This window comes from Nicotiana tomentosiformis, chromosome 4 (genome assembly GCF_000390325.3).
Source record: "Nicotiana tomentosiformis chromosome 4, ASM39032v3, whole genome shotgun sequence".
NCBI lineage: Eukaryota > Viridiplantae > Streptophyta > Magnoliopsida > Solanales > Solanaceae > Nicotiana > Nicotiana tomentosiformis.
This window is the reverse complement of record NC_090815.1, coordinates 95516678-95525322: the sequence shown is the minus strand read 5'-3', so window position 1 is coordinate 95525322 and position 8645 is coordinate 95516678. Positions and strand designations below refer to the sequence as shown.

Sequence of the window (8645 nt, the reverse complement as noted above, 5' to 3'; positions counted from 1 at the left end):
TTATTACTTGGCAAATCAGAGACATTTTTGATGAAATTTTCAAGTATTTATCATTAATAAGAATGTCTAAGTTAGTTGAATTAAGGAATAAGGAGTTAAAAAAGTACGAAGCTTGTAAGAAAATGACTTCGCCAAAAAATAATGTAAGTCATTTTCCCCTTTTGATACGAATTTTTTTCCTTAAAAATGTTTTATCGTAACAAAAAATAACTTTCTCATTGGAAATATTTTCTTAGAAAATGACTTCGATACGACCATTGCTAGACCACTCCATTATTTTTATGATGATTGTCAAATATTAATAGTTCAGTAATTATGATCCCAAACCCAGCAGTGTTCTACTCAATAATGATTTTCTTTTAAAAAAAATTGAATCGTTTCTCAATTTGTGCGTGTTATCCTTGTGCAGGCCATGCTAAACTTCTATGTATCATTCCAATTTTATGGGATGTCCCCGAAGGGACACTCGACAATGAATTGGTTGCCCAAGTTGGTCATTTGGAATTTGCAAGATTCCTACACCTGACTAATAAAAACTTTCTAAAATTCAGACAAGCTCTTGAACTGTTAAAGGATCCATAGCTCCAGGTAATTTCATGATACATGATCATTTTCCATCAATAATTTAGTATGACTATATTAATTTGGAATTTGGCTTAGCTAGCACAACATGAAGGTTAAGTCTTTTAGAACGTTGCAGATTGGAGCACAACACTACTTAATTTGGGGATGGATATATGTATGATAGTACCCTGTAGTCAGGGGCATAGCTAGAAGTTCGGTTACTGGTTCGGTCGAATTCAGTAATTTTTGTTCAAATAGTGTATTTGTGTTAAGAAATTTATTAAAATATACAAATATTAAATTTAGAACCCACTTATTAGTGCTTGAAGTCGTCGTTCCAAAATTCAAAATTAATAAAGTTAAAATTCTGATAGTATCATGCCACAAACATTTACTCCTATATAATAAAATGCAAAGAAACAAGAAGAAACTGTATTAGCACATTAATTTTAGTGATTGCGTATTAATTAGTGATCGATATCTTTACATCGTAGAGTAACAAGTCCCGGTTATTCGAGAAATTTTACTCCATGTGAGATATGACACATAATACTTGTACGATGGACTCATTATATGACAGGTGGACTGTGGTCCCCTCAAATCCAAACAATTTCACCCACCAAAACCCTAAAACTCATCTCCTCTATTTATGAATTTCTTAATACAAATATACTATTTGAGTAAAGTTTACTCGGTTCGCTCGAACCTGCACACGTCCACCTGTCACGGTCGAACCCGCACTTAGACTTCCACCTCCGCCCGTGTTTGTGCTGGAAGTGTATCAGTGATGTGTGGGATCCACACGTCCACCTGTCACGGTCGAACCCGCACTTAGGCTTCCACCTCCGCACGTGTTTGTGCTGGAAGTGTATCAGTGATGTGTGGGATCCACACGTCCACCTGTCACATTTAGAATGAGCCCTAAGGTTGTATGAGACACAAAATAAAATTTCTCCGGTTATTCACATAGAGTTGCTGAAACCAGTACTACGTTTTATGGCTGAAATGCATGTGTAACAGTCAAATTTTGTTTGTTATCGCTGCGCGATCCAAATGTACTTTTCAATCAGTTTCCAGCTTCGTGCTATTTTGTCTTTATTTGGAAGGATTGTTCAAATATCAAAATCAAGTTTCTTAGATCTTGTTACAATACATTAAATAGTCAATCAATGTTCTTGGCAGCCATGGCAATCAATAAGCATTTGGAGTATGATGATGAAAAGATTGAAGAAATTGTCCTACCACGTGTTGTACCTAAGACGAGTAATCAACCTAATTAAAGTTGTCTACTAAATGAATCGATATTTGTTTTAGTTAAGACCTGACTAGAAAGAGTTCTAGTTTTGATTCTTTTGTTATTTTTAAACAAATTTTTGCATAGCCATGATAAATTATGTAACTATTTAGGCCGATGATAATCTATGCAAAACCGTACCTTATCTGGCAGGTTTAACCAGTATTATAGCCTGTTTGGCCAAACTTCTAAAATCTGTTTATTTTGAGAAGTGTTTTTTTTTAAAAGTATTTTTTTAAAAAGTACTTTTGGTGAGAATCGGTTGTGTATGGCTAATTAATTTGAAAAACACTTTTGAGCAATAATTAGTGTTTGGCCAAGCTTTTGAAAATTGCTTCTACAACAACAACATACTCAGTATTATCCCACACTATGGGGTCTGGGGAGGGTAGTGTGTACGCAGACCTTACCCCTACCTTGTGAGGATAGAGAGGTTGCTTCCAATACGTCATCGGCTCAAGAAAGTATAAGCACCACATTAATAGAAATATAGACAAGAAGGGACAGTACCAAAAAATTATATAAAAGCAGAATAAAAACAACAAGATAGTAAGGTGATCAACAATGAAAGAAAACAACGGATAGTCATAAAGTCCTACTACCAATAGAAAGTGAGACTGCATGCCAATATTACTGTTATGAATACTTTAGACTACCTACTCTACTACCCTAATTCTCGACCTCCATACCTTCCTATCCAGGGTCATGTCCTCGGTCAATTGAAGCTGCGACATGTCTTGCCTAATCACCTTTCCCTGCCTCTTATTTGGCCTACCTCTACCTCTCCGTAGGCCCTCCAATGTCAACCTCTTACACCTCCTCACCGGGGCGTCTGTGCTCCTCCTCCTCACATGACAAAACTACATAAGTCGTGCTTCCCGCATCTTGTCCTTAATAGGTGCCACACCCACCTTGTCGCGAATAACCTCATTTCTGATCCTATCTAACCTGGTGTGCCCGCACATGTAACAACCCGACTTGTCATTTTGAACATTTACGCTCCTTTCAACTATTTAAAGTCTTGAATAGCTTCATATTATGACGTGTATGAATCATCGGTGTTAATTTTCAGGTGTTTAGGGATTAGTTCGGAAGAATAAATTTTATGTTGGAACCTTAAATGAAAAAGGGTTGACCAAGTTTGACTTTTTAGTATTTGACCTTGTCACACCTCTTTTTTCCCGGGGGATGGTGCCAAAGAAGTTTTTCCAATTTAAGTGACATTATTCGAAATGAAATTATTTATTTAATCAGAGTCGCCACTTGGGATAATTTCTGGTGTCCCAAGTTACTGGTTTATTTGAAATCCCAAATCGAGGAAGTTTTGACTCCGAATTACGGTCCGCGAACACAGAAGACCGGGTAAGGAATTCTGTTAACCCGAAAGAAGGTGTGAGGCACTCTCGGATTTCGTGATTTTAGCACGGTCGCTTTAATCATACCTGGCTTAATTAAATTATTTAATTACTCATTTTTAGAACCTATGTACATTTGCCTTTTTACCGCTTTTAATTGCTTTATTATTCGTAATTATGGAATTATCTTGAAACAAATCACGCGTACGTGTATTCATTTTGTTTGGTGTGTCAAGAATCAAGTCACGCGTACGTATACACAATTAATAACACTTTATTATTTTTAAGATTGTTTTGTCAAAGTCACGTGAATGCATACTTTGCCTTTAATTTTGAAAATTATAACCATATCACGCGAACGTGTACATATTCCCGATAATTGATTGGTTTACACGCGCCTAAAGCATACTATTGTATTCAGAGTATTTCATTTATTTATCTTTTTAGATCTGAGATATTTATTTGTATATTTTATTATTTGGTTTAATTATTATTTTTTTGAGTTAATGTACATTGTTCCTTTAGTCGTGAAAGGAAATGGGACAACTTTTGGTTTTGATTAGTATTAGGCCAGTAGGAAATAAATTCATTTGGCCCAAATTATGTGCTTTATCTTCAAAGAATTGTATTTTACCTTATGTACTATTATTAATATGGAACAGAATAAATAATTTTGTAAGCTAAGGCATTAAACGTTCACTAAAAGAAACATGAAGAGCTTTGATCCAAAATCATCAGAGGAAAAGAAATATATTCAATAATAAGCATTTAAAGTTTTAACTAATCTTACTAATTAATTGACTTTCATGTATTAACTTTTCGGCAGAAACTACACTTAAAGCTATACCTAAAGAGCCAAAGAACTGTTAAACTCAAATCGTTAAAAGAATTAATAGGCTTTCAATATAAAGACTAGATATATTATATATTAAAATCTTAAGAAAAATACTACAGATACTCTTAAGTTAAATATACTAACGGAATGACTTTTAGGAATAAAGAACCTGTAATTTCTTTAAATTTGTAGACTATCGGGTATATACCCAATATGAATTTTGAATAATAAAATAATTTTTTAACAAAATTCTTTAACTTAATGCTCTACTGCATATCCTGAACTTAAAATAAGTAAAGCCAAAATTATGCACCGAAACTATTTTAACTCACTTAACAAAATACTACTTATTACATTATCACAAAGAAAAATTAAGAGTCAAATTTAACTAAAACAATAGACAGAATAGGCTCTAAAACACATCAAATTGCAGATTCAAACAGTAGGCAAATAAAATCAAAATGAATAACAAAGTAAGTGTAGATGAACCTTAGTTAAGCTTTCCAATATCGAAATATAAATTCCAGCAACTATAATACATGAACGAAAATTGTAACCGCGAACCGTATCTTGAAACTAGACTCCTGAACTTTCATTTTCTCAAAATAAAATTCTTCCTCCTTTAAAATCTCCTAAGGATGATGTTTCTGCGCATGTAATCTTTTTCTTTTTTTGTTAGATGGCCGAATTATTTTTTTTTTATTTGGCTCCGTCTTGTCTATCCCTACTCCTCCCTTTTGTGTCCTCTTTTATATGAAAATGGGATTATGCATTCAGAGATATGAGGGTGAGATCGTGTATGTATGTGATGTTGTGGGTGTGTGATCATGTGTGTGCGTGAAAGACTTGGGGACATGGGGATTGGGACGTGAGTGAAATGGGGGAAGTGGGGAAGTTGGGAATTGGGTAAGATCTCTTTTTTTTTATTTATTATTATTAAAAATATATTATTTTATTTACTTCTTTTATTTAAAGAAAAGGTAAGGTAAAATACATAAATAAAAATATGAACCCACTTCTTTTAGACTAAGAAAAATATAAGGAAATTAAATATTTACATATAATTTAAATAATACTAAGAAAAGATACCATAGCATACTTATTTGAATTCTAATTAAAAGAAACCAAATATTTTTTGTAAATTTTCTTTTCTCTTGTAAATAGAAATAAACTTAGACCCTAAGAATGTGAATATTTTTTTTTAGTTTTTAATATTTATTTTTTCAAATAAAACCTATTAAGAGTAAGATAAAAGTTTAAAATATTAAGATTAGACCTAAAAGAAATATTTTACACTAAAATAGTATCGAATTTGGGTGTGGTAAAAAATTAGGTGTTCACAGCATGCCCCTCTTTGCTTGGAAACATGAAGAGTTTTCTGGCAAAGAAAATGAACAAAGTGACTGATTTTTGACCACCCAATTATTTAAAAGGGAAAAGAAGTAAAAAGAAGGCGTTGCGACCGAGCCTTGGCTTTAGGCAACCTACATATCCCGAGTTATAAGGGAATCAGGTCATGTGTAGTTCAAGTGGAAGAAGAGTGATGGAGTATGCTTAGATGGAGAATCGAGCGAAGTTCCATCGAGGTTCTGGTCCGCGGTTCCTACTATTACGGCAAAATGAATAGAAAATTACATACTCTTAAAATCTAGGAGTTACAAAATTCCTATCTAAAAGTCATCTGGAGTCTAGTCTTGATTCTTGAGTTGCTTCTCCCATTGACTTTAGACTGAAACTTGATGCTCTCGATGCAACAGACTATGAAATATTCTCACAAACTTGTTTCTTGATCTGATGATGAGAAGATGGATCTTGAGACCCTATGTCTTCGCATGCATTATGTCGAAGTTGGTTGCGGCTGGTGTTGAGGTCAAAGGTTCCACTTTCTTTTGGCAAGAGTTGGAATCTTATTTTTGCACATCTAATCCGTGCTTTGCAGAAAAACCTACAAGCCATCACAAACAAACAAAACGAACAAAAATTTCCTGCCCCAGTTTATACTAGAAAATTTTTGTGAGTTATTGAAAATATATTAAACTATCTTTGCTATTGCAAAATAAAGAATTGTAAAAGACCCTTTTTTTTTTTTTGGATAATAGGGGATGTCATACCCTATGTTAATAAGATGGATGGCAACCAAGGGATGTAGTATGCTGGCAATAAGATGAGGCTGGTGGTACTCTCAGATACTACTAGGGAATGTCATATCCTATGTTGGCACTAAAATGTAACCAGGGGATGTAGTACCCTGTGTTTGGAAATAAGATGAGGTTCGTGTCTCTCTGAGATGCTACTAGGGAATGTCGTACCCTATATTGGCAAAACGTAATGTAGCCAGGGGGTGTAGTACCCTGTGTTGGCAATAAGATAAGGCTCGTGGCACTCTAAGATGCTACTAGGGAATGTCGTACCCTATGTTGGCACTAAAATGTAACCAGGGGATGTAGTACCTTGTGTTTGGCAATAAGATGAGGTTCGTGGCTCTCTGAGATGCTACTAGGGAATGTCGTACCCTATGTTGGCACTAAAATGCAACCAGGGGATGTAGTACCCTGTGTTTGGCAGTAAGATGAGGCTCGTGGCACTCTGAGATGCTACTAGGAAATGTCGTATCCTATGTTAGCAATGAGAAATGCAACCAGGGGATGTAGTACCATGTGTTGGCAATAACGTTAGGCTCGTAGCCCTCGGGATGCTACTAGGGAATGTCGTACCCTATGATTGCAATAAAAATGAGGCTCGTAGCACTCTAAGATGCTACTAGAGAATGCCGTACCCTATGTAGGCAGAATGTAATGCAATCAGGGGATGTAGTACCCTATGTTGGTGATAAGATGAGGCTCGTGGCACTCTGGGATGCTACTAGGGAATGGCATACCCTATGTAGGCAATAAATAATGCAGCCAGGGGATGTAGTACCCTATATTGAAGATAGGGTATTGATTCCCTATAATGAAACTAAAAATAACATGATTACATGTATATTAGGAGAAAATCAAGGATTTGAGAACTTCACTTGGTGGTGTTCGTCTTTTCACGAACTGTTTCCTAAAATTGTTATGTTCCTGTTTTAAACAAAGAAAGATTTGTTAGTTTTAAAATGGTGGTCAGTTTGTGGCCTTGATTTCTTGGGCGACTTGACCTTGCGTCTATTACACTTGTTAGAAAAACTGACTCCGTCGATGATTGTACAAGTTGCCGGGAGATTATGCCTTTTCTTTCTGGAGATCTTCTTTCTCAACATCAAAACCTAAACCATTTTGCGCCTATCACCATTTGTGTTCATGGTCAAACAACCTTGCTTCCCAAAAATCTTTTAACTCAGTAACTTTTGTTAACCCTTGGAACATTGTTCAGTCCTTCCAGCCTTTTTCTCGTCAAGGAAAATCGCGGATGGCTTTATGCCTTTTCCTATACGGTTTATGCCCAGCAATCTTTGCTTTATATAACGGGGAAACTGTAACCAATTTTGCGGCCTTTTCTTTGCTTTGCTTTGACAAGATTATACTAAAAGGGACTCAAGAAAGTAATGCAAAAGAAAATAAGAAAGTGAACTAACAAGTTTTACAACTTAATCAAGAAGTGTCCCTTTCAGGGGAAAATTAAAAATAAGAAAGGACTTATCTGGAGGAATATGCTGACTTCAATGAACATGACATGCACTTTGGACTGGATGCCCGATCCGTTTGAACCGTCTAATTCTCGAAATCTGTTGTAAACTTCACTTTGAAACTGAGTTCTTTGTCTTAACCATGCTTGTGCCAAGATATATGAAGACCTAAATCGATCAATGATGCCCTTTGTGGGTTTTCACCAATTGACCTCTCTCATTTTTCTTTCTCTCAACTCAGCATTGCCTTATAGTGCCCGTGAGGGTTTTCACCAATAAGACTCTCTCATTTATTTTTCTCTCTTTACAATGACTGAGGCATCACCCGTAGTATACTGACTTAGCATTCTCGAAAGTTGATCAGAAGGTCTTAGCAGGGAAAGGTAAAAAGAAATATTCAACTGAATTACAACTTTTGGATCCATTTTGATGGAACAACCATCAAAAATAAAATAAAATTATGCCCCAGTTTATTTGAATACTGGGGACATGTGGATTTTTGTTTTGGTATGACCGAACCCCAGAGTGAGGCTGCCTACGTATCCTTTCGGAATCAGGTCAGACGTAGTTCAATAACATGAACTTGTTTTGATGATTTTTTTTTTTTTTAAGTACATTGGTTCCAAAAGAGGGGTGATTGGGGAGAGAGTGCTAGTCTAACTGCCGGTACGGGTATGCTAATAGATAGAGGATCTTCCAGTCCTAGAATAAGAAAGTAGCTGGAATCTTCCTACTCTTGTTAGTTGGGACAGAGCATCCTATCTTGTTGATTCTCCTTTCCCACCGCCTCGAGCTCTCGCTTTCAGGGTGGATACGCAAGAAATTCACTATGAAAATTGACATGACACAATCCCTGAAAACAAAGAAATATAAACAAGGCTTCAAAGGGATAACTAGGGTTGACCAGTGTTTGGGTAGCGAGAATGATAGCCTTTCGTCATCCCAACCTGAGAATGCTAAATATAAGAATGCCCCAACAGAGCCATG

General features: G+C 35.7%; 1 non-coding gene across 1 annotated transcript; it reads right to left on the bottom strand.

Annotated features, from left to right (window-relative positions):
- Positions 1-363: 363 nt before the first annotated feature.
- On the bottom strand, positions 364-464 carry LOC117279535 (U6 spliceosomal RNA). The gene has a single exon (XR_004509950.1). It is a non-coding gene; the product is annotated as a U6 spliceosomal RNA (small nuclear RNA).
- Positions 465-8645: the final 8181 nt, after the last annotated feature.